The sequence below is a fragment of the Heterodontus francisci genome, chromosome 35 (assembly GCF_036365525.1).
Source record: "Heterodontus francisci isolate sHetFra1 chromosome 35, sHetFra1.hap1, whole genome shotgun sequence".
NCBI classification, from domain to species: domain Eukaryota; kingdom Metazoa; phylum Chordata; class Chondrichthyes; order Heterodontiformes; family Heterodontidae; genus Heterodontus; species Heterodontus francisci.
In genome coordinates, this window is record NC_090405.1 from 2292500 (window position 1) to 2320203 (window position 27704).

The window sequence follows — 27704 nt, forward strand, 5'->3', positions numbered from 1 at the left end:
CAGTGTGTGGGGAAGGGTTTCAGTGTGTGGGGATGTGTTTCAGTGTGTGGGGAAGTGTTTCAGTGTGTGGGGAAAGGGTTTCAGTGAGTGGGGAAGGGTTTCAGTGTGTGGGGATGGGTTTCAATGTGTGGGGATGGGTTTCAGTGTATGGGGAATGTGTTTCAGGGTGTGGGGAAGGGTTTCAGTGTGTGGGGATTGTGTTTCAGTGTGTGGGGATTGTGTTTCAGTGTGTGGGGATGGGTTTCAGTGAGATGGGAAGGTGTTTCAGTGTGTGGGGAAGGTGTTTCAGTGTGTGGGGAAGGGGTTTCAGTGTGTGGGGAAGGAGTTTCAGTGTGTGGGGAAGGTGTTTCAGTGTGTGGGGAAGGGGGTCAATGTGTGGGGAAGGTGTTTCAGTGTGTGGGGAAGGTGTTTCAGTGTGTGGGGAAGGTATTTCAGTGAGTGGGGAAGGGATTTCAGTGTATGGGAAGGTGTTTCAGTGTGTGGCGAAGGGTTTCAGTGTGTGGGGAAGTGTTTCATTTTGTGGGGAAGTGTTTCAGTGTGTGGGGATGTGTTTCAATGTGTGGGGAAGTGTGTCAGTGTGTGGGGAAGGGGTTTCAGTGTGTGGGGAAGCGTTTCAGTGTGTGGGGATGTGTTTCAGTGTGTGGGGAAGGGTTTCAGTGCGTGTAGAAGTGGTTTCAGTGTTTGGGGAGGGTGTTTCAGTGTGTGGGGAAGTTGTTTCAGTGTTTGGGGAAGGGTTTTCAGTTTGTGGGGAAGGGTTTCAGTGTGTGGAAATTTGTTTCAGGGTGTGGGGAAGGGTTTCAGTGTGTGGGGATTGTGTTTCAGTGTGTGGGGATGGGTTTCAGTGTGTGGTTTTGGTTTCAGTGAGTGGGGAAGTGTTTCAGTGTGTGGGGAATGTGTTTCAGTGTGTGCGGAAGGGGTGTCAGTGTGTGGGGAATGCGTTTGAGTGAGTGGGGAAGGTGTTTCAGTGTGTGGGGAAGGTGTTTCAGTGTGTGGGGAAGGGGTTTCAGTGTGTGGGGAAGGAGTTTCAGTGTGTTGGGAAGGTGTTTCAGTGTGTGGGGAAGGGGTTCAATGTGTGGGGAAGGAGTTTCAGTGTGTGTTGAAGGTGTTTCAGTGTGTGGGGAAGGTATTTCAGTGAGTGGGGAAGGGATTTCAGTGTGTGGAGAAGTGTTTCAGTTTGTGGGGAAGGGTTTCAGTGTGTGGGGAAGTGTTTCATTTTGTGGGGAAGGGTTTCAGTGTGTGGGGATGTGTTTCAATGTGTGGGGAAGTGTTTCAGTGTGTGGGGAAGGGGTTTCAGTGTGTGGGGAAGGGTTTCAGTGTGTGGGGATGTGTTTCAGTGTGTGGGGAAGTGTTTCAGTGTGTGGGGAAAGGGTTTCAGTGAGTGGGGAAGGGGTTTCAGTGTGTGGAGATGGGTTTCAATGTGTGGGGATGGGTTTCAGTGTATGGGGAATGTGTTTCAGGGTGTGGGGAAGGGTTTCAGTGTGTGGGGATTGTGTTTCAGTGTGTGGGGATTGTGTTGCAGTGTGTGGGGATGGGTTTCAGTGAGATGGGAAGGTGTTTCAGTGTGTGGGGAAGGTGTTTCAGTGTGTGGGGAAGGGGTTTCAGTGTGTGGGGAAGGAGTTTCAGTGTGTGGGGAAGGTGTTTCAGTGTGTGGGGAAGGGGTTCAATGTGTGGGGAAGGTGTTTCAGTGTGTGGGGAAGGTGTTTCAGTGTGTGGGGAAGGTATTTCAGTGAGTGGGGAAGGGATTTCAGTGTATGGGAAGGTGTTTCAGTGTGTGGCGAAGGGTTTCAGTGTGTGGGGAAGTGTTTCATTTTGTGGGGAAGTGTTTCAGTGTGTGGGGATGTGTTTCAATGTGTGGGGAAGTGTGTCAGTGTGTGGGGAAGGGGTTTCAGTGTGTGGGGAAGCGTTTCAGTGTGTGGGGATGTGTTTCAGTGTGTGGGGAAGGGTTTCAGTGCGTGTAGAAGTGGTTTCAGTGTTTGGGGAGGGTGTTTCAGTGTGTGGGGAAGTTGTTTCAGTGTTTGGGGAAGGGTTTTCAGTTTGTGGGGAAGGGTTTCAGTGTGTGGAAATTTGTTTCAGGGTGTGGGGAAGGGTTTCAGTGTGTGGGGATTGTGTTTCAGTGTGTGGGGATGGGTTTCAGTGTGTGGTTTTGGTTTCAGTGAGTGGGGAAGTGTTTCAGTGTGTGGGGAATGTGTTTCAGTGTGTGCGGAAGGGGTGTCAGTGTGTGGGGAATGCGTTTGAGTGAGTGGGGAAGGTGTTTCAGTGTGTGGGGAAGGTGATTCAGTGTGTGGGGAAGGGGTTTCAGTGTGTGGGGAAGGAGTTTCAGTGTGTTGGGAAGGTGTTTCAATGTGTGGGGAAGGGGTTCAATGTGTGGGGAAGGAGTTTCAGTGTGTGTTGAAGGTGTTTCAGTGTGTGGGGAAGGTATTTCAGTGAGTGGGGAAGGGATTTCAGTGTATGGGAAGGTGTTTCAGAGTGTGGGGAAGGGTTTCAGTGTGTGGGGAAGTGTTTCATTTTGTGGGGAAGGGTTTCAGTGTGTGGGGATGTGTTTCAATGTGTGGGGAAGTGTTTCAGTGTGTGGGGAAGGGGTTTGAGTGTGTGGGGAAGGGTTTCAGTGTGTGGGGATGTGTTCCAGTGTGTGGGGAAGTGTTTCAGTGTGTGGGGAAAGGGTTTCAGTGAGTGGGGAAGGGGTTTCAGTGTGTGGAGATGGGTTTCAATGTGTGGGGATGGGTTTCAGTGTATGGGGAATGTGTTTCAGGGTGTGGGGAAGGGTTTCAGTGTGTGGGGATTGTGTTTCAGTGTGTGGGGATTGTGTTGCAGTGTGTGGGGATGGGTTTCAGTGAGATGGGAAGGTGTTTCAGTGTGTGGGGAAGGTGTTTCAGTGTGTGGGGAAGGGGTTTCAGTGTGTGGGGAAGGAGTTTCAGTGTGTGGGGAAGGTGTTTCAGTGTGTGGGGAAGGGGTTCAATGTGTGGGGAAGGGGTTTCAGTGTGTGGGGAAGGTGTTTCAGTGTGTGGGGAAGGTATTTCAGTGAGTGGGGAAGGGATTTCAGTGTATGGGAAGGTGTTTCAGTGTGTGGGGAAGGGTTTCAGTGTGTGGGGAAGTGTTTCATTTTGTGGGGAAGGGTTTCAGTGTGTGGGGATGTGTTTCAATGTGTGGGGAAGTGTTTCAGTGTGTGGGGAAGGGGTTTCAGTGTGTGGGGAAGGGTTTCAGTGTCTGGGGATGTGTTTCAGTGTGTGGGGAAGTGTTTCAGTGTGTGGGGAAAGGGTTTCAGTGAGTGGGGAAGGGGTTTCAGTGTGTGGGGATGGGTTTCAATGTGTGGGGATGGGTTTCAGTGCATGGGGAATGTGTTTCAGGGTGTGGGGAAGGGTTTCAGTGTGTGAGGATTGTGTTTCAGTGTGTGGGGATGTGTTTCAGTGTGTGCGGAAGGGGTGTCAGTGTGTGGGGAATGCGTTTCAGTGTTTGGGGAAGGTGTTTCAGTGTGTTGGGAAGGTGTTTCAGTGAGTGGGAAAGGGGTTTCAGTGTGTGGGGAAGGAGTTTCAGTGTGTGGGGAAGGTGTTTCAGTGTGTGGGGAAGGGGTTCAATGTGTGGGGAAGGGGTTTCAGTGTGTGGAGAAGGTGTTTCTGTGTGTGGAAAAGGTATTTCAGTGAGTGGGGAAGGGATTTCAGTGTATGGGAAGGCGTTTCAGTGTGTGGGGAAGGGGTTTCAGTGTGAGGGGAAGTGTTTCAGTGTGTGGGGAAGGGTTTCAGTGTGTGGGGATGTGTTTCAGAGTGTGGGGAATGGTTTCAGTCTGTGGGGAAGTTGTTTCTGTTTGTGAGTATGGGTTTCAGTGTGTGGGGAAGGGTTTCAGTGTGTGGGGAAGCGTTTCAAAGTGTGGGGAAGGGGTTTCAGTGTGTAGAGAATGGTTTTCAGTGTGTGGCGAAGGTGTTTCAGTGTGTGTGGGGATGGGTTTCAATGTATGTGGAAGGTGTTTCAGTGTGTGCGGAAGGGGATTCAGTGTATGGCTAAGGGGTTTCAGTGTGCGGGGAAGGGGTTTCAGGGTATGGGGAATGGGTTTCAGTGTGCGGGGAAGGGGTTTCATTGTGTGGGGACGGTGTTTCAGTGTGTGTGGGGATGGGTTTCAGTGTGTGGGAAAGGAGTTTCAGTGTGTGGGGAAGTTGTTTCAGTGTGTGTGGGGATGCTTTTCAGTGTGTGGGGAAGGTGTTTCAGAGTGTGCGGAAGGGGTTTCAGTGTGTGGGGAATTGGTTTCAGTGTGTGGGGAAGGTGTTTCAGTGTGTGGGGAAGGGTTTCAGACTGTGTGGGGAAGGGTTTCAGTGTGTGGGGAAGGGGTTTCAGAGTGTGAGGAAGGTGTCTCAGTGTGTGGGGATGTGTTTCAGTGTGTGGAGAAGGTTTTTCAGTGTGTGGGGAAGGGGTTTCAGAGTGTGGGGAAGGTGCTTCAGTGTGTGGGGATGTGTTTCAGTGTGCGGGGATGTGTTTCAGTGTGTGGGGAAGGGGTTTCAGTGTGTGGGGAAGGGGATTCAGTGTGTGGGGAAGGTGTTTCAGTCTTTGGGGAAGGGTTTCAGTGTGTGGGGAAGTGTTTCACTTTGTGGGGAAGGTGTTTCAGTGTGCGGGGAAGGGTTTCAGTATGTGGGGAATGTGTTTCAGTGTGTGAGGAAGGTGTTTCAGTGTGTGGGGATGTGTTTCAGTGTGTGGGGAAGGGTTTCAGTGTTTGGGGAAGGGTTTTCAGCGTGTAGGGAATGGGTTTCATTGTGTGGGGAAGGTGTTTCAGTGTGTGTGGGGATGGTTTTCAGTGTGTGGGTAAGGTGTTTCAGTGTGTGGGGAAGGTGTTTCAGTGTGTGGGGAAGGGGTTTCAGTGTGTGAGGAAGGGGTTTCAGTGTTTGGGGAAGGTGTTTCAGAGTGTGCGGAAGGGGTTTCAGTGTGTGGGGAAGGTGTTTCAGTTTGTGGGGAAGGGGTTTCAGTGTGTGGAGAAGTTGTTTCAGTGTGTGGGGAAGGTGTTTCATTGTGTGGGGAAGATATTTCAGTGAGTGGGGAAGGGATTTCAGTGTGTGGGGATGTGTTTCCGTGTGTGGGGAAGTGTTTCAGTTTGTGTGGAAGGGGTTTCAGTGAGTGGGGAAGGGGTTTCAGTGTGTGGGGATAGGTTTCAATGTGTGGGGATAGGTTACAGTGTATGGTGAATGTGTTTCAGTGTGTGGGGAAGGGTTGCAGTGCGTGGAGAAGTGGTTTCAGTGTGTGGGGAGGGTGTTTCAGTGAGTGGGGAAGGTGTTTCAGTGTTTGGGGAAGGGTTTTCAGTTTGTGGGGAAGGGTTTCAGTGTGTGGGAATGTGTTTCAGGGTGTGGGGAAGGGTTTCAGTGTGTGGGGATTGTGTTTCAGTGTGTGGGGATTGTGTTTCAGATTGTGGGGATGGGTTTCAGTGTGTGGACGTGGTTTCAGTGAGTGGGCAAGGGTTTCAGTGCGTGGGGAATGTCTTTCAGTGTGTGCGGAAGGGGTGTCAGTGTGTGGGGAATGCGTTTCAGTGTTTGGGGAAGGTGTTTCAGTGTGTGGGGAAGGTGTTTCAGTGTGTGGGGAAGGGGTTTCAGTGTGTGGGGAAGGAGTTTCAGTGTGTGGGGAAGGTGTTTCAGTGTGTGGGGAAGGGGTTCAATGTGTGGGGAAGGGGTTTCATTGTGTGGGGAAGGTGTTTCAGTGTGTGGGGAAGGTATTTCAGTGAGTGGGGAAGGGATTTCAGTGTATGGGAAGGTGTTTCAGTGTGTGGGGAAGGGTTTCAGTGTGTGGGGAAGTGTTTCAGTGTGTGGGGAAGGGTTTCAGTGTGTGGGGATGTGTTTCAGTGTGTGGGGAATGGTTTCAGTCTGTGGGGAAGGGTTTCAATGTGTGGGAAGTTGTTTCAGTGTGTGGATATGGGTTTCGGTGTGTGGGGAAGGTGTTTCAGTTTGTGGGTATGGGTTTCAGTGTGTGGGGAAGGGTTTCAGTGTGTGGGGAAGGGTTTTAGTGTGTGGGGAAGGGGTTTCAGTGTGTAGAGAATGGGTTTCAGTGGGTGGCGAAGGTGTTTCAATGTGTGTGGTGATGGGTTTCAATGTATGGGGAAGGTGTTTCAGTGTGTGCGGAAGGGGTTTCAGTGTATGGGGAAGGGGTTTCAGTGTGCGGGGAAGGGTTTTCAGGGTATGGGGAATGGGTTTCAGTGTGCGGGGAAGGGGTTTCATTGTGTGGGGATGGTGTTTCAGTGTGAGTGGGGATGGGTTTCAGTGTGCGGGGAAGGGGTTTCATTGTGTGGGGATGGTGTTTCAGTGTGTGTGGGGATGGGTTTCAGTGTGTGGGGAAGGAGTTTCAGTGTGTGGAGAAGCTGTTTCAGTGTGTGTGGGGATGCGTTTCTGTGTGTGGGGAAGGTGTTTCAGAGTGTGCGGAAGGGGTTTCAGTGTGTGGGGAATTGGTTTCAGTGTGTGGGGAAGGTGTTTCAGTGTGTGGGGAAGGGTTTCAGTCTGTGTGGGGAAGGGTTTCAGTGTGTGGGGAAGGGGTTTCAGTGTGTGAGGAAGGTGTCTCAGTGTGTGGGGATGTGTTTCAGTGTGTGGGGAAGGTTTTTCAGTGTGTTGGGAAGGGTTTTCAGTGTGTGGGGAAGGTGCTTCAGTGTGTGGGGATGTGTTTCAGTGTGTGGGGAAGGGTTTCAGTGTGTGGGGATGTGTTTCAGTGTGTGGGGAAGTGTTTCAGTGTGTGGGGAAGGGGTTTCAGTGTGTGGGGAAGGGTTTCAGTGTGTGGGGATGTGTTTCAGTTTGTGGGGAAGTGTTTCAGTGTGTGGGGAAGTGGTTTCAGTGAGTGGGGAAGGGGTTTCAGTGTGTGGGGATGGGTTTCAATGTGTGGGGATGGGTTTCAGTGTATGGGGAATGTGTTTCAGTGTGTGGGGAAGGATTTCAGTGCGTGGAGAAGTGGTTTCAGTGTGTGGGGAGGGTGTTTCAGTGTGTGGGGAAGATGTATCAGTGTTTGGGGAAGGGTTTTCAGTTTGTGGGGAAGGGTTTCAGTGTGTGGGAATGTGTTTCAGTGTGTGGGGAAGGGTTTCAGTGTGTGGGGATTGTGTTTCAGTGTGTGGGGATTGTGTTTCAGTGTGTGGGGATGGGTTTCAGTGTGTGCAAGTGGTTTCAGTGAGTGGGGAAGGGTTTCAGTGTGTGGGGAATGTGTTTCAGTGTGTGCGGAAGGGGTGTCAGTGTGTGGGGAATGCGTTTCAGTGTTTGGGGAAGGTGTTTCAGTGTGTGGGGAAGGTGTTTCAGTGTGTGGGGAAGGGGTTTCAGTGTGTGGGGAAGGAGTTTCAGTCTGTGGGGAAGGTGTTTCAGTGTGTGGGGAAGGGGTTCAATGTGTGGGGAAGTGGTTTCAGTGTGTGGGGAAGGAGTTTCAGTGTGTGGAAAAGGTATTTCATTGAGTGGGGAAGGGATTTCAGTGTATGGGAAGGCGTTTCAGTGTCTGGGGAAGGGTTTCAGTGTGTGGGGAAGTGTTTCAGTGTGTGGGGAAGGGTTTCAGTGTGTGGGGATGTGTTTCAGTGTGTGGGGAAGTGTTTCAGTGTGTGGGGAAGGGGTTTCAGTGTGTGGGGAAGGGTCTCAGTGTGTGGGTATGGGTTTCGGTGTGTGGGGAAGGTGTTTCAGTTTGTGGGTATGGGTTTCAGTGTGTGGGGAAGGGATTCAGTGTGTGGGGAAGGGTTTCAGTGCGTGGGGAAGGGGTTTCAGTGTGTTGAGAATGGTTTTCAGTGTGTGGCGAAGGTGTTTCAGTGTGTGTGGGGATGGGTTTCAATGTATGGGGAAGGTGTTTCAGTGTGTGCGGAAGGGGTTTCAGTGTATGGGGAAGGGGATTCAGTGTGCGGGGAAGGGGTTTCAGGGTACGGGGAATGGGTTTCAGTGTGCGGGGAAGGGGTTTCATTGTGTGGGGACGGTGTTTCAGTGTGTGTGGGGATGGGTTTCAGTTTGTGGGGAAGGGGTTTCAGTGTGTGGGGAAGGAGTTTCAGTGTGTGGGGAAGGGGTTCAATGTGTGGGGAAGGGGTTTCATTGTGTGGGGAAGGTGTTTCAGTGTGTGGGGAAGGTATTTCAGTGAGTGGGGAAGGGATTTCAGTGTATGGGAAGGTGTTACAGTGTGTGGGGAAGGGTTTCAGTGTGTGGGGAAGTGTTTCAGTGTGTGGGGAAGGGTTTCAGTGTGTGGGGATGTGTTTCAGTGTGTGGGGAAGTGTTTCAGTGTGTGGGGAAGGGGTTTCAGTGTGTGGGGAAGGGTTTCAGTGTGTGGGGATGTGTTTCAGTGTGTGGGGAATGGTTTCAGTCTGTGGGGAAGGGCTTCAATGTGTGGGAAGTTGTTTCAGTGTGTGGATATGGGTTTCGGTGTGTGGGGAAGGTGTTTCAGTTTGTGGGTATGGGTTTCAGTGTGTGGGGAAGGGTTTCAGTGTGTGGGGATGTGTTTCAGTGTGTGGGGAAGGGGTTTCAGTGTGTAGAGAATGGGTTTCAGTGGGTGGCGAAGGTGTTTCAATGTGTGTGGTGATGGGTTTCAATGTATGGGGAAGGTGTTTCAGTGTGTGCGGAAGGGGTTTCAGTGTATGGGGAAGGGGTTTCAGAGTGCGGGGAAGGGGTTTCATTGTGTGGGGATGGTGTTTCAGTGTGTGTGGGGATGGGTTTCAGTGTGTGGGGAAGGAGTTTCAGTGTGTGGGGAAGCTGTTTCAGTGTGTGTGGGGATGCGTTTCAGTGTGTGGGGAAGGTGTTTCAGAGTGTGCGGAAGGGGTTTCAGTGTGTGGGGAATTGGTTTCAGTGTGTGGGGAAGGTGTTTCAGTGTGTGGGGAAGGGTTTCAGTCTGTGTGGGGAAGGGTTTCAGTGTGTGGGGAAGGGGTTTCAGTGTGTGAGGAATGTGTCTCAGTGTGTGGGGATGTGTTTCAGTGTGTGGGGAAGGTTTTTCAGTGTGTTGGGAAGGGTTTTCAGTGTGTGGGGAAGGTGCTTCAGTGTGTGGGGATGTGTTTCAGTGTGTGGGGAAGGGTTTCAGTGTGTGGGGATGTGTTTCAGTGTGTGGGGAAGTGTTTCAGTGTGTGGGGAAGGGGTTTCAGTGTGTGGGGAAGGGTTTCAGTGTGTGGGGATGTGTTTCAGTGTGTGGGGAAGTGTTTCAGTGTGTGGGGAAGGGGTTTCAGTGAGTGGGGAATGGGTTTCAGTGTGTGGGGATGGGTTTCAATGTGTGGGGATGGGTTTCAGTGTATGGGGAATGTGTTTCAGTGTGTGGGGAAGGGTTTCAGTGCGTGGAGAAGTGGTTTCAGTGTGTGGGGAGGGTGTTTCAGTGTGTGGGGAAGATGTTTCAGTGTTTGGGGAAGGGTTTTCAGTTTGTGGGGAAGGTTTTCAGTGTGTGGGAATGTGTTTCAGGGTGTGGGGAAGGGTTTCAGTGTGTGGGGATTGTGTTTCAGTGTGTGGGGATTGTGTTTCAGTGTGTGGGGATGGGTTTCAGTGTGTGCAAGTGGTTTCAGTGAGTGGGGAAGGGTTTCAGTGTGTGGGGAATGTGTTTCAGTGTGTGCGGAAGGGGTGTCAGTGTGTGGGGAATGCGTTTCAGTGTTTGGGGAAGGTGTTTCAGTGTGTGGGGAAGGTGTTTCAGTGTGTGGGGAAGGGGTTTCAGTGTGTGGGGAAGGAGATTCAGTGTGTGAGGAAGGTGTTTCAGTGTGTGGGGAAGGGGTTCAATGTGTGGGGAAGGGGTTTCAGTGTGTGGGGAAGGAGTTTCAGTGTGTGGAAAAGGTATTTCAGTGAGTGGGGAAGGGATTTCAGTGTATGGGAAGGCGTTTCAGTGTGTGGGGAAGGGATTCAGTGTGTGTGGAAGGTATTCCAGTGTGTGGGGAAGGGGTTTCAGTGTGTGGGGAAGGGTTTCAGTGTGTGGGTATGGGTTTCGGTGTGTGGGGAAGGTGTTTCAGTTTGTGGGTATGGGTTTCAGTGTGTGGGGAAGGGTTTCAGTGTGTGGGGAAGGGTTTCAGTGCGTGGGGAAGGGGTTTCAGTGTGTTGAGAATGGTTTTCAGTGTGTGGCGAAGGTGTTTCAGTGTGTGTGGGGATGGGTTTCAATGTATGGGGAAGGTGTTTCAGTGTGTGCGGAAGGGGTTTCAGTGAATGGGGAAGGGGATTCAGTGTGCGGGGAAGGGGTTTCAGGGTACGGGGAATGGGTTTCAGTGTGCGGGGAAGGGGTTTCATTGTGTGGGGACAGTGTTTCAGTGTGTGTGGCGATGGGTTTCAGTGAGTGGGGAAGGAGTTTCAGTGTGTGGGGAAGGTGTTTCCGTGTGTGGGGAAGGGTTTCAGTCTGTGTGGGGAAGGGTTTCAGTGTGTGGGGAAGGGGTTTCAGTGTGTGAGGAAGGTGTCTCAGTGTGTGGGGATGTGTTTCAGTGTGTGAGGAAGGTTTTTCAGTGTGTGGGGAAGGGGTTTCAGTGTGTGGGGAAGGTGCTTCAGTGTGTGGGGATGTGTTTCAGTGTGTGGGAAGGTGTTTCAGTGTGTGGGGAATGGGTTTCAGTGTGTGGGGAAGGGGATTCAGTGTGTGGGGAAGGTGTTTCAGTGTTTGGGTAAGGGTTTCAGTGTGTGGGGAAGTGTTTCACTTTGTGGGGAAGGGTTTCAGTTTGTGGGGAAGGGTTTCAGTGTGTGGGGAATGTGTTTCAGTGAGTGGGGTGGGTGTTTCAGTGTGTGGGGGTGTGTTTCAGTGTGTGGGGAAGGGTTTCAGTGTTTGGGGAAGGGTTTTCAGTGTGTAGGGAATGGGTTTCATTGTGTTGGGAAGGTGTTTCAGTGTGTGTGGGGATGGTTTTCAGTGTGTGGGGAAGCTGTTTCAGTGTGCGGGGAAGGTGTTTCAGTGTGTGGGGAAGGGGTTTCAGTGTGTGAGGAAGGGGTTTCAGTGTTTGGGGAAGGTGCTTCAGAGTGTGCGGAAGGGGTGTCAGTGTGTGGGGAAGGTGTTTCAGTTTGTGGGGAAGGGGTTTCAGTGTGTGGAGAAGTTGTTTCAGTGAATGGGGAAGGGATTTCAGTGTATGGGGAAGGTGTTTCTGTGTGTGGGGGAGTGTTTCCGTGTGTGGGGATGTGTTTCCGTGTGTGGGGATGTGTTTCCGTGTGTGGGGAAGTGTTTCAGTGTGTGGGTAAGGGGTGTCAGTGAGTGGGGAAGGGGTTTCAGTGTGTGGGGATGGGTTTTAATGTGTGGGGATGTGTTTCAGTGTATGGGGAATGTGTTTCAGTGTGTGGGGAAGGGTTTCAGTGCGTGGAGAAGTGGTGTCAGTGTGTGGGGAGGGTGTTTCAGTGTGTGGGGAAGGTGTTTCAGTGTTTGGGGAATGGTTTTCAGTTTGTGGGAATGTGTTTCAGGGTGTGGTGAAGGGTTTCAGTGTGTGGGGATTGTGTTTCAGTGTGTGGGGATTGTGTTTCAGTGTGTGGGGATGGGTTTCAGTGTGTGGAAGTGGTTTCAGTGAGTGGGGAAGGGTTTCAGTGTGTGGGGAATGTGTTTCAGTGTGTGCGGAAGGGGTGTCAGTGTGTGGGGAATGCGTTTCATAGTTTGGGGAAGGTGTTTCAGTGTGTGGGGAAGGTGTTTCAGTGTGTGGGGAAGGGGTTTCAGTGTGTGGGGAAGGAGTTTCAGTGTGTGGGGAAGGTGTTTCAGTGTGTGATGAAGGGGTTCAATTTGTGGGGAAGTGGTTTCAGTGTGTGGAAGGTGTTTCAGTGTGTGGGGAAGGTATTTCATTGAGTGGGGAAGGGTTTCAGTGTGTGGGGATGTGTTTCAGTGTGTGGGGAAGTGTTTCAGTGTGTGGGGAAGGGGTTTCAGTGTGTGGGGAAGGGTTTCAGTGTGTGGGGATGTGTTTCAGTGTGTGGGGAATGGTTTCAGTCTGTGGGGAAGGGTTTCAATGTGTGGGAAGTTGTTTCAGTGTGTGGGTATGGGTTTCGGTGTGTGGGGAAGGTGTTTCAGTTTGTGGGTATGGGTTTCATTGTGTGGGGAAGGGTTTCAATGTGTGGGGAAGGTGTTTCAGAGTGTGCGGAAGGGGTTTCAGTGTGTGGGGAATTGGTTTCAGTGTGTGGGGAAGGTGTTTCAGCGTGTGGGGAAGGGTTTCAGTCTGTGTGGGGAAGGGTTTCAGTGTGTGGGGAAGGGGTTTCAGTGTGTGAGGAAGGTGTCTCAGTGTGTGGGGATGTGTTTCAGTGTGTGGGGAAGGTTTTTCAGTGAGTGGGGAAGGTGTTTCAGTGTGTGGGGAAGGTGCTTCAGTGTGTGGGGATGTGTTTCAGTGTGTGGGGAAGGGGATTCAGTGTGTGGGGAAGGTGTTTCAGTGTTTGGGGAAGGGTTTCAGTGTGTGGGGAAGTGTTTCACTTTGTGGGGAAGGGTTTCAGTGTGTGGGGAAGGTGTTTCAGTGTGTGGGGAAGGGATTCAGTGTGTGAGGAAGGGGTTTCAGTGTTTGGGGAAGGTGTTTCAGTGTGTGGGGAAGGTGTTTCCGTGTGTGGGGAAGGGGTTTCAGTGTGTGAGGAAGGTGTTTCAGTGTGTGGGATGTGTTTCAGTGTGTGGAAGGTGTTTCAGTGTGTGGGGAAGGTGTTTCAGTGTGTGGGTAAGGGGTTTCAGTGTGTGGGGAAGGTGTTTCTGTTTCAAGCGAAGGTATTTAAGTGTGTGGGGAAGGTGTTTCAATGTGTGGGGAAGGGATTTCAGTGTGTGCGGAAGGTGTTTCAGTGTGTTTGGAATGTGTTTCAGTGTGTGGGGTAAGGGTTTCACTGTGTGGGGAAGGTGCTCCACTGTGTGGGGAAGGGTTTCAGTGTGTGGGGAAGGTGTTTCAGTTTGTGGGGATGGGTTTCAGTGTGTGGGGATGGGTTTCTATGTGTGGGGAAGGATTTTCAGAGTGTGGGGAGGGGTTTCAGATAGGGGAGAAGGGCTTTCTGTGCGTGGGGAAGGGGTTTCAGTGTGTGGGGATGTGTTTCAGTGTGTCGGGAAGGGGTTTTAGTGTGTGGGGAAAGGGTTTCATTGTGTGGGGAAGGGTTTTCAGTGTTTGTGGATGGGGTTTCATTGTGCGGGGAAGGGGTTTCAGTGTGTGGGCACGTTCTTTCAGTGTGAGTGGGGAAGGGTTTCAGTGTGTGGGGAAGGTGCCTCAATGTGTGGGGAAGGTGTTTCAGTGTGTGTGGGGATGGGTTTCAGTTTGTGCGGAAGGTGTTTCAGTGTGTATGGAAGGGGTTTCAGTTTGTGGGGAATGGGTTTCAGTGTGTGGGGAAGGTGTTTCAGTTTGTGGGGAAGGTATTTCCGTCTGTGCGGAAGTTTTTTCAATGTGAGGGGATGGGATTTCTGTGTGTGGGGAAGGTGTTTCAGTGTGTGGGGATGTGATTCAGTGTGTGGGGAAGGTGTTTCAGTGTGTGGGGAAGGTGTTTCAGTGTGTGGGGTAGGGTTTCAGTGTGTGGGGAATGTGTTTCAGTGTGTGGGTAAGGTGTTTCAGTGTGTCGGGAAGGTGTTTCAGTTTGAGGCGAAGGTATTTAAGTGTGTGGGGAAGGTGTTTCAATGTGTGGGGAAGGGATTTCAGTGTGTGCGGAAGGTTTTTCAGTGTGTGGGGAATGTGCTTCAGTGTGTGGGGAAAGGGTTTCACTCTGTGGGGAAGGTGTTTCAGTATGTGGGGAAGGTGTTTCAGTGTGTGGGGATGTGCTCCACTGTGTGGGGAAGGGGTTCAGTGTGTGGGGAAGGTGTTTCAGTGTGTGGGGATGGGTTTCAGTGTGTGGGGATGGGTTTCTGTGTGTGGGGAAGGGTTTTCAGAGTGTGGGGAGGGGTTTCAGTGTGGGGAGAAGGGCTTTCAGTGTGTGGGGAAGGGGTTTCAGTGTGCGGGGATGTGTTTCAGTGTGTGGGGAAGGGTTTTCAGTGTTTGTGGATGGGGTTTCATTGTGCGGGGAAGGGGTTTCAGTGTGTGGGCACGTTCTTTCAGTGTGAGTGGGGATGGGTTTCAGTGTGTGGGGAAGGTGCCTCAGTGTTTGGGGAAGGTGTTTCAGTGTGTGTGGGGATGGGTTTCAGTTTGTGCGGAAGGTGTTTCAGTGTGTATGGAAGGGGTTTCAGTTTGTGGGGAATGGGTTTCAGTATGTGGGGAAGGTGTTTTAGTGTGTGGGGATGGGTTTCAGTGTGTGGGGATTGGTTTCAGTGTGTGGGGATGGGTTTCAGTGTGTGGGGAAGGGGTTTCAGAGTGTGGGGAAGGGTTTCAGTGTTGGGGGAAGGGGTTTCAGTGTGTGGGGAAAGGGTTTCAGTGTGTGGGGAAGGTGTTTCAGTTTGTGGGGATGGTACTTCAGTGTGTGGGGAAGGTGTTTCAATGTGTGGGGAAGGGATTTCAGTTTGTGGGGAAGGTGTTTCAGTGTGTGGGGAATGTGTTTCAGTGTGTGGGGAAAGGGTTTCAGTGTGTGGGGAAGGTGTTCCAGTGTGTGGGGAAGGAGTTTCAGTGTGTGGGGAAGTTGTTTCAGTGTGTGTGGGGATGGGTTTCAGTCTGTGGGTAAGGTGTTTCAGAGTGTGCGGAAGGGGTTTCAGTGTGTGGGGAATTGGTTTCAGTGTGTGGGGAAGGTGTTTCAGTGTGTGGGGAAGGGTTTCAGTGTATGTGGGGAAGGGTTTCAGTGTGTGGGGAAGTGTTTCAGTGTGTGGGGATGGGGTTTCAGTGTGTGGGGAAGGTGTCTCAGTGTGTGGGGATGTGTTTCAGTGTGTGGGGAAGGTATTTCAGTGTGTAGGGACGCGTTTTCAGTGTGTCGGGAAGGTGCTTCAGTGTGTGGGGATGTGTTTCAGTGTGTGGGGAAGGTGTTTCAGTGTGTGGGGAAGGGGTTTCAGTGTCTGGTGAAGTGTTTCCCTTTGTGGGGAAGGGTTTCAGTGTGTGGGGAAGGGTTTCAGTCTGTGGGGAAGGTGTTTCAGTGTGTGGGGAAGGGGTTTGTGTGTGTGGAAGTGTTTCACTTTGTGGGGAAGGGTTTCAGTGTGTGGGGAAGGGTTTCAGTGTGTGGGGATGTGTTTCAGTGTTTGGGGAAGGGTTTCAGTGTGTGGGGAAGTGTTTCACTTTGTGAGTAAGGGTTTCAGTGTGTGGGGAAGGTGCTTCAGTGTGTGGGGATGTGTTTCAGTGTGTGGGGAAGGGTTTCAGTTTGTGGGGAAGGGGTTTCAGTGTGTAGGGAATGGGTTTCAGTGTGTGGGGAATGTGTTTCAGTGTGTGGGGAAGGTGTTTCAGTGTGTGGGGAAGGTGTTTCAGTGTGTGAGGAAGGGGTTTCAGTGTTTGGTGAAGGTGTTTCAGTGTGTGGGGAAGGTGTTTCAGTGTGTGGGGAAGGGGTTTCAGTGTCTGGTGATGTGTTTCCCTTTGTGGGGAAGGGTTTCAGTGTGTGGGGAAGGGTTTCAGTCTGTGGGGAAGGTGTTTCAATGTGTGGGGAAGGGGTTTGTGTGTGTGGAAGTGTTTCACTTTGTGGGGAAGGGTTTCAGTGTGTGGGGAAGGGTTTCAGTGTGTGGGGATGTGTTTCAGTGTTTGGGGAAGGGTTTCAGTGTGTGGGGAAGTGTTTCACTTTGTGAGTAAGGGTTTCAGTGTGTGGGGAAGGTGCTTCAGTGTGTGGGGATGTGTTTCAGTGTGTGGGGAAGGGTTTCAGTTTGTGGGGAAGGGGTTTCAGTGTGTAGGGAATGGGTTTCAGTGTGTGGGGAATGTGTTTCAGTGTGTGGGGAAGGTGTTTCAGTGTGTGGGGAAGGTGTTTCAGTGTGTGAGGAAGGGGTTTCAGTGTTTGGTGAAGGTGTTTTAGTGTGTGGGGAAGGGGTTTCAGTGTGTGGGGAAGGGGTTTCAGTGTGTGGGGAAGGTGTTTCAGTTTGTGGTGATGTGTTTCAGTTTGTGGGGAAGGTGTTTCAGTGTGTGAGGAAGGGGTTTCAGTGTTTGGGGACGGTGTTTCAGTGTGTGGGGAAGGGGTTTCAGTGTGTGGGGAAGGGGTTTCAGTGTGTGGGGAATGTGTTCAGTGTGTGGGGATGTGTTTCAGTGTGTGGGGAAGGTGTTTCAGTGTGTGGGGAAGGTGTTTCAGTGTGTGGGGAAGGGTTTCAGTGTGTGGGGAATGTGTTTCAGTTTGTGGCGAAGGTATTTAAGTGTGTGGGGAAGGTGTTTCAATGTGTGGGGAAGGTGTTTCAGTGTGTGCGGAAAGGGTTTCAGTGTGTGGGGAAGGTGTTTAAGTGTGTGGGGAATGTATTTCAGTGTGTGGGGATGTGCTCCACTGTGTGGGGAAGGGTTTCAGTGTGTGGGGAATGTGTTTCAGTGTATGGGGATGGGTTTCAGTGTGTGGGGAAGGGTTTTCAGAGTGTGGCTAAGGGTTTCATTGTGGGGAGAAGGTATTTCAGTGTGTGGGGAAGGGGTTTCAGTGTGTGGGGATGTGTTTCAGTGTGTCGGGAAGGGGTTTCAGTGTGTGGGGAACGGGTTTCAGTTTGTGGGGAAGGGGTTTCAGTGTTTGTGGAAGGGGTTTCATTGTGCGGGGAAGGGGTTTCAGTGTGTGGGCACGTTGTTTCAGTGTGAGTGGGGATGGGTTTCAGTGTTTGGGGAAGGTGCCTCAGTGTGTGGGGAAGGTGTTTCAGTGTGTGTGGGGATGGGTTTCAGTTTGTGCGGAAGGTGTTTCAGTGTGTGGGGAAGGTGTTTCAGTTTGTGGGGAAGGTATTTCAGTCTGTGGGGAAGTTTTTTCAATGTGAGGGGATGGGATTTCAGTGTGTGGGGAAGGTGTTTCAGTGTGTGGGGAGTGTGTTTCAGTGTGTGGGGAAAGGGTTTCAGTGTGTGGAGAAGGTGTTTCAGTGTGTGGGAATGTGTTTCAGTGTGTGGGGATGTGTTTCAGAGTGTGTGAGGAAGGGTTTCAGTGTGTGGGGAACGTGTTTCAGTTTGTGGGGATGGGTTTCAGTGTGTGGGGATTGGTTTCAGTGTGTGGGGATGGGTTTCAGTGTGTGGGGAAGGGGTTTCAGAGTGTGGGGAAGGTGTTTCTGTTTGAGGCGAAGGTATTTAAGTGTGTGGGGAAGGTGTTTCAATGTGTGGGGAAGGGATTTCAGTGTGTGCGGAAGGTGTTTCAGTGTGTTTGGAATGTGTTTCAGTGTGTGGGGAAAGGGTTTCACTGTGTGGGGAAGGTGCTCCACTGTGTGGGGAAGGGTTTCAGTGTGTGGGGAAGGTGTTTCAGTTTGTGGGGATGGGTTTCAGTGTGTGGGGATGGGTTTCTATGTGTGGGGAAGGATTTTCAGAGTGTGGGGAGGGGTTTCAGATAGGGGAGAAGGGCTTTCAGTGCGTGGGGAAGGGGTTTCAGTGTGTGGGGATGTGTTTCAGTGTGTCGGGAAGGGGTTTCAGTGTGTGTGGAAAGGGTTTCATTGTGTGGGGAAGGGTTTTCAGTGTTTGTGGATGGGGTTTCATTGTGCGGGGAAGGGGTTTCAGTGTGTGGGCACGTTCTTTCAGTGTGAGTGGGGAAGGGTTTCAGTGTGTGGGGAAGGTGCCTCAATGTGTGGGGAAGGTGTTTCAGTGTGTGTGGGGATGGGTTTCAGTTTGTGCGGAAGGTGTTTCAGTGTGTATGGAAGGGGTTTCAGTTTGTGGGGAATGGGTTTCAGTGTGTGGGGAAGGTGTTTCAGTTTGTGCGGAAGGGGTTTCAGTTTGAGGCGAAGGTATTTAAGTGTGTGGGGAAGGTGTTTCAATGTGTGGGGAAGGGATTTCAGTGTGTGCGGAAGGTTTTTCAGTGTGTGGGGAATGTGTTTCAGTGTGTGGGGAAAGGGTTTCACTGTGTGGGGAAGGTGTTTCAGTGTGTGGGGAAGGTGTTTCAGTGTGTGGGGATGTGCTCCACTGTGTGGGGAAGGGGTTCAGTGTGTGGGGAAGGTGTTTCAGTGTGTGGGGATGGGTTTCAGTGTGTGGGGATGGGTTTCTGTGTGTGGGGAAGGGTTTTCAGAGTGTGGGGAGGGGTTTCAGTGTGGGGAGAAGGGCTTTCAGTGTGTGGGGAAGGGGTTTCAGTGTGCGGGGATGTGTTTCAGTGTGTGGGGAAGGGTTTTCAGTGTTTGTGGATGGGGTTTCATTGTGCGGGGAAGGGTTTTCAGTGTGTGGGCACGTTCTTTCAGTGTGAGTGGGGATGGGTTTCAGTGTGTGGGGAAGGTGCCTCAGTGTTTGGGGAAGGTGTTTCAGTGTGTGTGGGGATGGGTTTCAGTTTGTGCGGAAGGTGTTTCAGTGTGTATGGAAGGGGTTTCAGTTTGTGGGGAATGGGTTTCAGTGTGTGGGGAAGGTGTTTTAGTGTGTGGGGATGGGTTTCCGTGTGTGGGGATTGGTTTCAGTGTGTGGGGATGGGTTTCAGTGTGTGGGGAAGGGGTTTCAGAGTGTGGGGAAGGGTTTCAGTGTTGGGGGAAGGGGTTTCAGTGTGTGGGGAAAGGGTTTTAGTGTGTGGGGAAGGTGTTTCAGTTTGTGGGGATGGTATTTCAGTGTGTGGGGAAGGTGTTTCAATGTGTGGGGAAGGGATTTCAGTTTGTGGGGAAGGTGTTTCAGTGTGTGGGGAATGTGTTTCAGTGTGTGGGGAAAGGGTTTCAGTGTGTGGGGAATGTGTTCCAGTGTGTGGGGAAGGTGTTTCAGTGTGTGGGGAAGTTGTTCCAGTGTGTGTGGGGATGGGTTTCTGTCTGTGGGTAAGGTGTTTCAGAGTGTGCGGAAGGGGTTTCAGTGTGTGGGGAATTGGTTTCAGTGTGTGGGGAAGGTGCTTCAGTGTGTGGGGAAGGGTTTCAGTGTATGTGGGGAAGGGTTTCAGTGTGTGGGGAAGTGTTTCAGTGTGTGGGGAAGGGGTTTCAGTGTGTGGGGAAGGTGTCTCAGTGTGTGGGGATGTGTTTCAGTGTGTGGGGAAGGTATTTCAGTGTCTAGGGACGCGTTTTCAGTGTGTCGGGAAGGTGCTTCAGTGTGTGGGGATGTGTTTCAGTGTGTGGGGAAGGTGTTTCAGTGTGTGGGGAAGGGGTTTCAGTGTCTGGTGAAGTGTTTCCCTTTGTGGGGAAGGGTTTCAGTGTGTGGGGAAGGGTTTCAGTCTGTGGGGAAGGTGTTTCAGTGTGTGGGGAAGGGGTTTCAGTGTGTGTGGAAGTGTTTCACTTTGTGGGGAAGGGTTTCAGTGTGTGGGGAAGGGTTTCAGTGTGTGGGGATGTGTTTCAGTGTTTGGGGAAGGGTTTCAGTGTGTGTGGAAGTGTTTCACTTTGTGAGTAAGGGTTTCAGTGTGTGGGGAAGGTGCTTCAGTGTGTGGGGATGTGTTTCAGTGTGTGGGGAAGGGTTTCAGTTTGTGGGGAAGGGGTTTCAGTGTGTAGGGAATGGGTTTCAGTGTGTGGGGAATGTGTTTCAGTGTGTGGGAAAGGTGTTTCAGTGTGTGGGGAGTGTGTTTCAGTGTGTGGGGAAAGGGTTTCAGTGTGTGGAGAAGGTGTTTCAGTGTGTGGGAATGTGTTTCAGTGTGTGGGGATGTGTTTCAGTGTGTGTGAGGAAGGGTTTCAGTGTGTGGGGAACGTGTTTCAGTTTGTGGGGATGGGTTTCAGTGTGTGGGGATTGGTTTCAGTGTGTGGGGATGGGTTTCAGTGTGTGGGGAAGGGGTTTCAGAGTGTGGGGAAGGGTTTCAGTGTGGGGGGAATGGGTTTCAGTGTGTGGGGAATGGGCTTCAGTGTGTGGGGAAGGTGTTTCAGATTGTGGGGAAGGTATTTCAGTGCTTGGGGAAGGTGTTTCAATGTGTGGGGAAGGGATTTCAGTGTGTGGAGAAGGTATTTCAGTGTGTGGGGAATGTGTTTCAGCGTGTGGGGAAAGGGTATCAATGTGTGGGGAAGGTGTTTCAGTGTGTGGGGAAGGTGTTTCAGTGTGTGGGGACGTTGTTTCAGTGTGTGTGGGGATGGGTTTCAGTGTGTGGGGAAGGAGTTTCAGTGTGTGGGGAAGTTGTTTCAGTGTGTGTGGGGATGCGTTTCAATGTGTGGGGAAGGTGTTTCAGAGTGTGCGGAAGGGGTTTCAGTGTGTGGGGAATTGGTTTCAGTGTGTGGGGAAGGTGTTTCAGCGTGTGGGGAAGGGTTTCAGTGTGTGGGGAAGGGGTTTCAGTGTGTGAGGAAGGTGTCTCAGTGTGTGGGGATGTGTTTCAGTGTGTGGGGAAGGTTTTTCAGTGTGTGGGGAAGGGGTTTCAGTGTGTGGGGAAGGTGCTTCAGTGTGTGGGAATGTGTTTCAGTGTGTGGGAAGGTGTTTCAGTGTGTGGGGAAGGGGTTTCAGTGTGTGGGGAAGGCGATTCAGTGTGTGGGGAAGGTGTTTCAGTGTGTGGGGAAGGGTTTCAGTGTGTGGGGAAGTGTTTCACTTTGTGGGGAAGGGTTTCAGTGAGTGGGGAAGGTGTTTCAGTGTGTGGGGATGGGTTTCAGTGTGCGGGGAAGTGGTTTCAGGGTATGGGGAATGGGTTTCAGTGTGTGGGGAAGGAGTTTCAGTGTGTTGGGAAGGAGTTTCAGTGTGTGGGGAAGTTGTTTCAGTGTGTGTAGGGATGCGTTTCAATGTGTGGGGAAGGTGTTTCAGAGTGTGCGGAAGGGGTTTCAGTGTGTGGGGAATTGGTTTCAGTGTGTGGGGAAGGTGTTTCAGCGTGTGGGGAAGGGTTTCAGTCTGTGTGGGGAAGGGTTTCAGTGTGTGGGGAAGGGGTTTCAGTGTGTGAGGAAGGTGTCTCAGTGTGTGGGGATGTGTTTCAGTGTGTGGGGAAGGTTTTTCAGTGAGTGGGGAAGGGTTTCAGTGTGTGGGGAAGGTGCTTCAGTGTGTGGGGATGTGTTTCAGTGTGTGGGGAAGGGGATTCAGTGTGTGGGGAAGGTGTTTCAGTGTTTGGGGAAGGGTTTCAGTGTGTGGGGAAGTGTTTCACTTTGTGGGGAAGGGTTTCAGTGTGTGGGGAAGGTGTTTCAGTGTGTGGGGATGTGTTTCAGTGTGTGGGGAAGGGTTTAAGTGTTTGGGGAAGGGTTTTCAGTGTGTAGGGAATGGGTTTCATTGTGTGGGGAAGGGGTTTCAGTGTGTGTGGGGATGGTTTTCAGTGTGTGGGGAAGGTGTTTCAGTGTGTGGGGAAGGTGTTTCAGTGTGTGGGGAAGGGATTCAGTGTGTGAGGAAGGGGTTTCAGTGTTTGGGGAAGGTGTTTCAGTGTGTGGGGAAGGTGTTTCCGTGTGTGGGGAAGGGGTTTCAGTGTGTGAGGAAGGTGTTTCAGTGTGTGGGATGTGTTTCAGTGTGTGGGGAAGGTGTTTCAGTGTGTGGGGAAGGTGTTTCAGTGTGTGGGTAAGGGGTTTCAGTGTGTGGGGAAGGTGTTTCTGTTTGAAGCGAAGGTATTTAAGTGTGTGGGGAAGGTGTTTCAATGTGTGGGGAAGGGATTTCAGTGTGTGCGGAAGGTGTTTCAGTGTGTTTGGAATGTGTTTCAGTGTGTGGGGTAAAGGTTTCACTGTGTGGGGAAGGTGCTCCACTGTGTGGGGAAGGGTATCAGTGTGTGGGGAAGGTGTTTCAGTTTGTGGGGATGGGTTTCAGTGTGTGGGGATGGGTTTCTATGTGTGGGGAAGGATTTTCAGAGTGTGGGGAGGGGTTTCAGATAGGGGAGAAGGGCTTTCAGTGCGTGGGGAAGGGGTTTCAGTGTGTGGGGATGTGTTTCAGTGTGTCGGGAAGGGGTTTTAGTGTGTGGGGAAAGGGTTTCATTGTGTGGGGAAGGGTTTTCAGTGTTTGTGGATGGGGTTTCATTGTGCGGGGAAGGGGTTTCAGTGTGTGGGCACGTTCTTTCAGTGTGAGTGGGGAAGGGTTTCAGTGTGTGGGGAAGGTGCCTCAATGTGTGGGGAAGGTGTTTCAGTGTGTGTGGGGATGGGTTTCAGTTTGTGCGGAAGGTGTTTCAGTGTGTATGGAAGGGGTTTCAGTTTGTGGGGAATGGGTTTCAGTGTGTGGGGAAGGTGTTTCAGTTTGTGGGGAAGGTATTTCCGTCTGTGCGGAAGTTTTTTCAATGTGAGGGGATGGGATTTCAGTGTGTGGGGAAGGTGTTTCAGTGTGTGGGGATGTGATTCAGTGTGTGGGGAAGGTGTTTCAGTGTGTGGGGAAGGTGTTTCAGTGTGTGGGGTAGGGTTTCAGTGTGTGGGGAATGTGTTTCAGTGTGTGGGTAAGGTGTTTCAGTGTGTCGGGAAGGTGTTTCAGTTTGAGGCGAAGGTATTTAAGTGTGTGGGGAAGGTGTTTCAATGTGTGGGGAAGGGATTTCAGTGTGTGCGGAAGGTTTTTCAGTGTGTGGGGAATGTGCTTCAGTGTGTGGGGAAAGGGTTTCACTCTGTGGGGAAGGTGTTTCAGTATGTGGGGAAGGTGTTTCAGTGTGTGGGGATGTGCTCCACTGTGTGGGGAAGGGGTTCAGTGTGTGGGGAAGGTGTTTCAGTGTGTGGGGATGGGTTTCAGTGTGTGGGGATGGGTTTCTGTGTGTGGGGAAGGGTTTTCAGAGTGTGGGGAGGGGTTTCAGTGTGGGGAGAAGGGCTTTCAGTGTGTGGGGAAGGGGTTTCAGTGTGCGGGGATGTGTTTCAGTGTGTGGGGAAGGGTTTTCAGTGTTTGTGGATGGGGTTTCATTGTGCGGGGAAGGGGTTTCAGTGTGTGGGCACGTTCTTTCAGTGTGAGTGGGGATGGGTTTCAGTGTGTGGGGAAGGTGCCTCAGTGTTTGGGGAAGATGTTTCAGTGTGTGTGGGGATGGGTTTCAGTTTGTGCGGAAGGTGTTTCAGTGTGTATGGAAGGGGTTTCAGTTTGTGGGGAATGGGTTTCAGTGTGTGGGGAAGGTGTTTTAGTGTGTGGGGATGGGTTTCAGTGTGTGGGGATTGGTTTCAGTGTGTGGGGATGGGTTTCAGTGTGTAGGGAAGGGGTTTCAGAGTGTGGGGAAGGGTTTCAGTGTTGGGGGAAGGGGTTTCAGTGTGTGGGGAAAGGGTTTCAGTGTGTGGGGAAGGTGTTTCAGTTTGTGGGGATGGTATTTCAGTGTGTGGGGAAGGTGTTTCAATGTGTGGGGAAGGGATTTCAGTTTGTGGGGAAGGTGTTTCAGTGTGTGGGGAATGTGTTTCAGTGTGTGGGGAAAGGGTTTCAGTGTGTGGGGAAGGTGTTCCAGTGTGTGGGGAAGGAGTTTCAGTGTGTGGGGAAGTTGTTTCAGTGTGTGTGGGGATGGGTTTCAGTCTGTGGGTAAGGTGTTTCAGAGTGTGCGGAAGGGGTTTCAGTGTGTGGGGAATTGGTTTCAGTGTGTGGGGAAGGTGTTTCAGTGTGTGGGGAAGGGTTTCAGTGTATGTGGGGAAGGGTTTCAGTGTGTGGGGAAGTGTTTCAGTGTGTGGGGAAGGGGTTTCAGTGTGTGGGGAAGGTGTCTCAGTGTGTGGGGATGTGTTTCAGTGTGTGGGGAAGGTATTTCAGTGTGTAGGACGCGTTTTCAGTGTGTCGGGAAGGTGCTTCAGTGTGTGGGGATGTGTTTCAGTGTGTGGGGAAGGTGTTTCAGTGTGTGGGGATGGGTTTCAGTGTGTAGGGAAGGGGTTTCAGAGTGTGGGGAAGGGTTTCAGTGTTGGGGGAAGGGGTTTCAGTGTGTGGGGAAAGGGTTTCAGTGTGTGGGGAAGGTGTTTCAGTTTGTGGGGATGGTATTTCAGTGTGTGGGGAAGGTGTTTCAATGTGTGGGGAAGGGATTTCAGTTTGTGGGGAAGGTGTTTCAGTGTGTGGGGAATGTGTTTCAGTGTGTGGGGAAAGGGTTTCAGTGTGTGGGGAAGGTGTTCCAGTGTGTGGGGAAGGAGTTTCAGTGTGTGGGGAAGTTGTTTCAGTGTGTGTGGGGATGGGTTTCAGTCTGTGGGTAAGGTGTTTCAGAGTGTGCGGAAGGGGTTTCAGTGTGTGGGGAATTGGTTTCAGTGTGTGGGGAAGGTGTTTCAGTGTGTGGGGAAGGGTTTCAGTGTATGTGGGGAAGGGTTTCAGTGTGTGGGGAAGTGTTTCAGTGTGTGGGGAAGGGGTTTCAGTGTGTGGGGAAGGTGTCTCAGTGTGTGGGGATGTGTTTCAGTGTGTGGGGAAGGTATTTCAGTGTGTAGGACGCGTTTTCAGTGTGTCGGGAAGGTGCTTCAGTGTGTGGGGATGTGTTTCAGTGTGTGGGGAAGGTGTTTCAGTGTGTGGGGAAGGGGTTTCAGTGTCTGGTGAAGTGTTTCCCTTTGTGGGGAAGGGTTTCAGTGTGTGGGGAAGGGTTTCAGTCTGTGGGGAAGGTGTTTCAGTGTGTGGGGAAGGGGTTTGTGTGTGTGGAAGTGTTTCACTTTGTGGGGAAGGGTTTCAGTGTGTGGGGAAGGGTTTCAGTGTGTGGGGATGTGTTTCAGTGTTTGGGGAAGGGTTTCAGTGTGTGGGGAAGTGTTTCACTTTGTGAGTAAGGGTTTCAGTGTGTGGGGAAGGTGCTTCAGTGTGTGGGGATGTGTTTCAGTGTGTGGGGAAGGGTTTCAGTTTGTGGGGAAGGGGTTTCAGTGTGTAGGGAATGGGTTTCAGTGTGTGGGGAATGTGTTTCAGTGTGTGGGGAAGGTGTTTCAGTGTGTGGGGAAGGTGTTTCAGTGTGTGAGGAAGGGGTTTCAGTGTTTGGTGAAGGTGTTTCAGTGTGTGGGGAAGGGGTTTCAGTGTGTGGGGAAGGGGTTTCAGTGTCTGGTGAAGTGTTTCCCTTTGTGGGGAAGGGTTTCAGTGTGTGGGGAAGGGTTTCAGTCTGTGGGGAAGGTGTTTCAGTGTGTGGGGAAGGGGTTTGTGTGTGTGGAAGTGTTTCACTTTGTGGGGAAGGGTTTCAGTGTGTGGGGAAGGGTTTCAGTGTGTGGGGATGTGTTTCAGTGTTTGGGGAAGGGTTTCAGTGTGTGGGGAAGTGTTTCACTTTGTGAGTAAGGATTTCAGTGTGTGGGGAAGGTGCTTCAGTGTGTGGGGATGTGTTTCAGTGTGTGGGGAAGGGTTTCAGTTTGTGGGGAAGGGGTTTCAGTGTGTAGGGAATGGGTTTCAGTGTGTGGGGAATGTGTTTCAGTGCGTGGGGAAGGTGTTTCAGTGTGTGGGGAAGGTGTTTCAGTGTGTGATGAAGGGGTTTCAGTGTTTGGTGAAGGTGTTTCAGTGTGTGGGGAAGGGGTTTCAGTGTGTGGGGAAGGGGTTTCAGTGTGTGGGGAAGGTGTTTCAGTTTGTGGTGATGTGTTTCAGTTTGTGGGGAAGGTGTTTCAGTGTGTGAGGAAGGGGTTTCAGTGTTTGGGGACGGTGTTTCAGTGTGTGGGGAAGGGGTTTCAGTGTGTGGGGAAGGGGTTTCAGTGTGTGGGTAATGTGTTCAGTGTGTGGGGATGTGTTTCAGTGTGTGGGGAAGGTGTTTCAGTGTGTGGGGAAGGTGTTTCAGTGTGTGGGGAAGGGTTTCAGTGTGTGGGGAATGTGTTTCAGTTTGTGGCGAAGGTATTTAAGTGTGTGGGGAAGGTGTTTCAATGTGTGGGGAAGGTGTTTCAGTGTGTGCGGAAAGGGTTTCAGTGTGTGGGGAAGGTGTTTAAGTGTGTGGGGAATGTATTTCAGTGTGTGGGGATGTGCTCCACTGTGTGGGGAAGGGTTTCAGTGTGTGGGGAATGTGTTTCAGTGTATGGGGATGGGTTTCAGTGTGTGGGGAAGGGGTTTCAGTGTGTGGGGATGTGTTTCAGTGTGTCGGGAAGGGGTTTCAGTGTGTGGGGAACGGGTTTCAGTTTGTGGGGAAGGGGTTTCAGTGTTTGTGGAAGGGGTGTCATTGTGCGGGGAAGGGGTTTCAGTGTGTGGGCACGTTGTTTCAGTGTGAGTGGGGATGGGTTTCAGTGTTTGGGGAAGGTGCCTCAGTGTGTGGGGAAGGTGTTTCAGTGTGTGTGGGGATGGGTTTCAGTTTGTGCGGAAGGTGTTTCAGTGTGTGGGGAAGGTGTTTCAGTTTGTGGGGAAGGTATTTCAGTCTGTGGGGAAGTTTTTTCAATGTGAGGGGATGGATTTCAGTGTGTGGGGAAGGTGTTTCAGTGTGTGGGGAGTGTGTTTCAGTGTGTGGGGAAAGGGTTTCAGTGTGTGGAGAAGGTGTTTCAGTGTGTGGGAATGTGTTTCAGTGTGTGGGGATGTGTTTCAGTGTGTGTGAGGAAGGGTTTCAGTGTGTGGGGAACGTGTTTCAGTTTGTGGGGATGGGTTTCAGTGTGTGGGGATTGGTTTCAGTGTGTGGGGATGGGTTTCAGTGTGTGGGGAAGGGGTTTCAGAGTGTGGGGAAGGTGTTTCTGTTTGAGGCGAAGGTATTTAAGTGTGTGGGGAAGGTGTTTCAATGTGTGGGGAAGGGATTTCAGTGTGTGCGGAAGGTGTTTCAGTGTGTTTGGAATGTGTTTCAGTGTGTGGGGAAAGGGTTTCACTGTGTGGGGAAGGTGCTCCACTGTGTGGGGAAGGGTTTCAGTGTGTGGGGAAGGTGTTTCAGTTTGTGGGGATGGGTTTCAGTGTGTGGGGATGGGTTTCTATGTGTGGGGAAGGATTTTCAGAGTGTGGGGAGGGGTTTCAGATAGGGGAGAAGGGCTTTCAGTGCGTGGGGAAGGGGTTTCAGTGTGTGGGGATGTGTTTCAGTGTGTCGGGAAGGGGTTTCAGTGTGTGTGGAAAGGGTTTCATTGTGTGGGGAAGGGTTTTCAGTGTTTGTGGATGGGGTTTCATTGTGCGGGGAAGGGGTTTCAGTGTGTGGGCACGTTCTTTCAGTGTGAGTGGGGAAGGGTTTCAGTGTGTGGGGAAGGTGCCTCAATGTGTGGGGAAGGTGTTTCAGTGTGTGTGGGGATGGGTTTCAGTTTGTGCGGAAGGTGTTTCAGTGTGTATGGAAGGGGTTTCAGTTTGTGGGGAATGGGTTTCAGTGTGTGGGGAAGGTGTTTCAGTTTGTGCGGAAGGGGTTTCAGTTTGAGGCGAAGGTATTTAAGTGTGTGGGGAAGGTGTTTCAATGTGTGGGGAAGGGATTTCAGTGTGTGCGGAAGGTTTTTCAGTGTGTGGGGAATGTGTTTCAGTGTGTGGGGAAAGGGTTTCACTGTGTGGGGAAGGTGTTTCAGTGTATGGGGAAGGTGTTTCAGTGTGTGGGGATGTGCTCCACTGCGTGGGGAAGGGGTTCAGTGTGTGGGGAAGGTGTTTCAGTGTGTGGGGATGGGTTTCAGTGTGTGGGGATGGGTTTCTGTGTGTGGGGAAGGGTTTTCAGAGTGTGGGGAGGGGTTTCAGTGTGGGGAGAAGGGCTTTCAGTGTGTGGGGAAGGGGTTTCAGTGTGCGGGGATGTGTTTCAGTGTGTGGGGAAGGGTTTTCAGTGTTTGTGGATGGGGTTTCATTGTGCGGGGAAGGGTTTTCAGTGTGTGGGCACGTTCTTTCAGTGTGAGTGGGGATGGGTTTCAGTGTGTGGGGAAGGTGCCTCAGTGTTTGGGGAAGGTGTTTCAGTGTGTGTGGGGATGGGTTTCAGTTTGTGCGGAAGGTGTTACAGTGTGTATGGAAGGGGTTTCAGTTTGTGGGGAATGGGTTTCAGTGTGTGGGGAAGGTGTTTTAGTGTGTGGGGATGGGTTTCAGTGTGTGGGGATTGGTTTCAGTGTGTGGGGATGGGTTTCAGTGTGTGGGGAAGGGGTTTCAGAGTGTGGGGAAGGGGTTTCAGAGTGTGGGGAAGGGGTTTCAGAGTGTGGGGAAAGGGTTTTAGTGTGTGGGGAAGGTGTTTCAGTTTGTGGGGATGGTATTTCAGTGTGTGGGGAAGGTGTTTCAATGTGTGGGGAAGGGATTTCAGTTTGTGGGGAAGGTGTTTCAGTGTGTGGGGAATGGGTTTCAGTGTGTGGGGAAAGGGTTTCAGTGTGTGGGGAATGTGTTCCAGTGTGTGGGGAAGGTGTTTCAG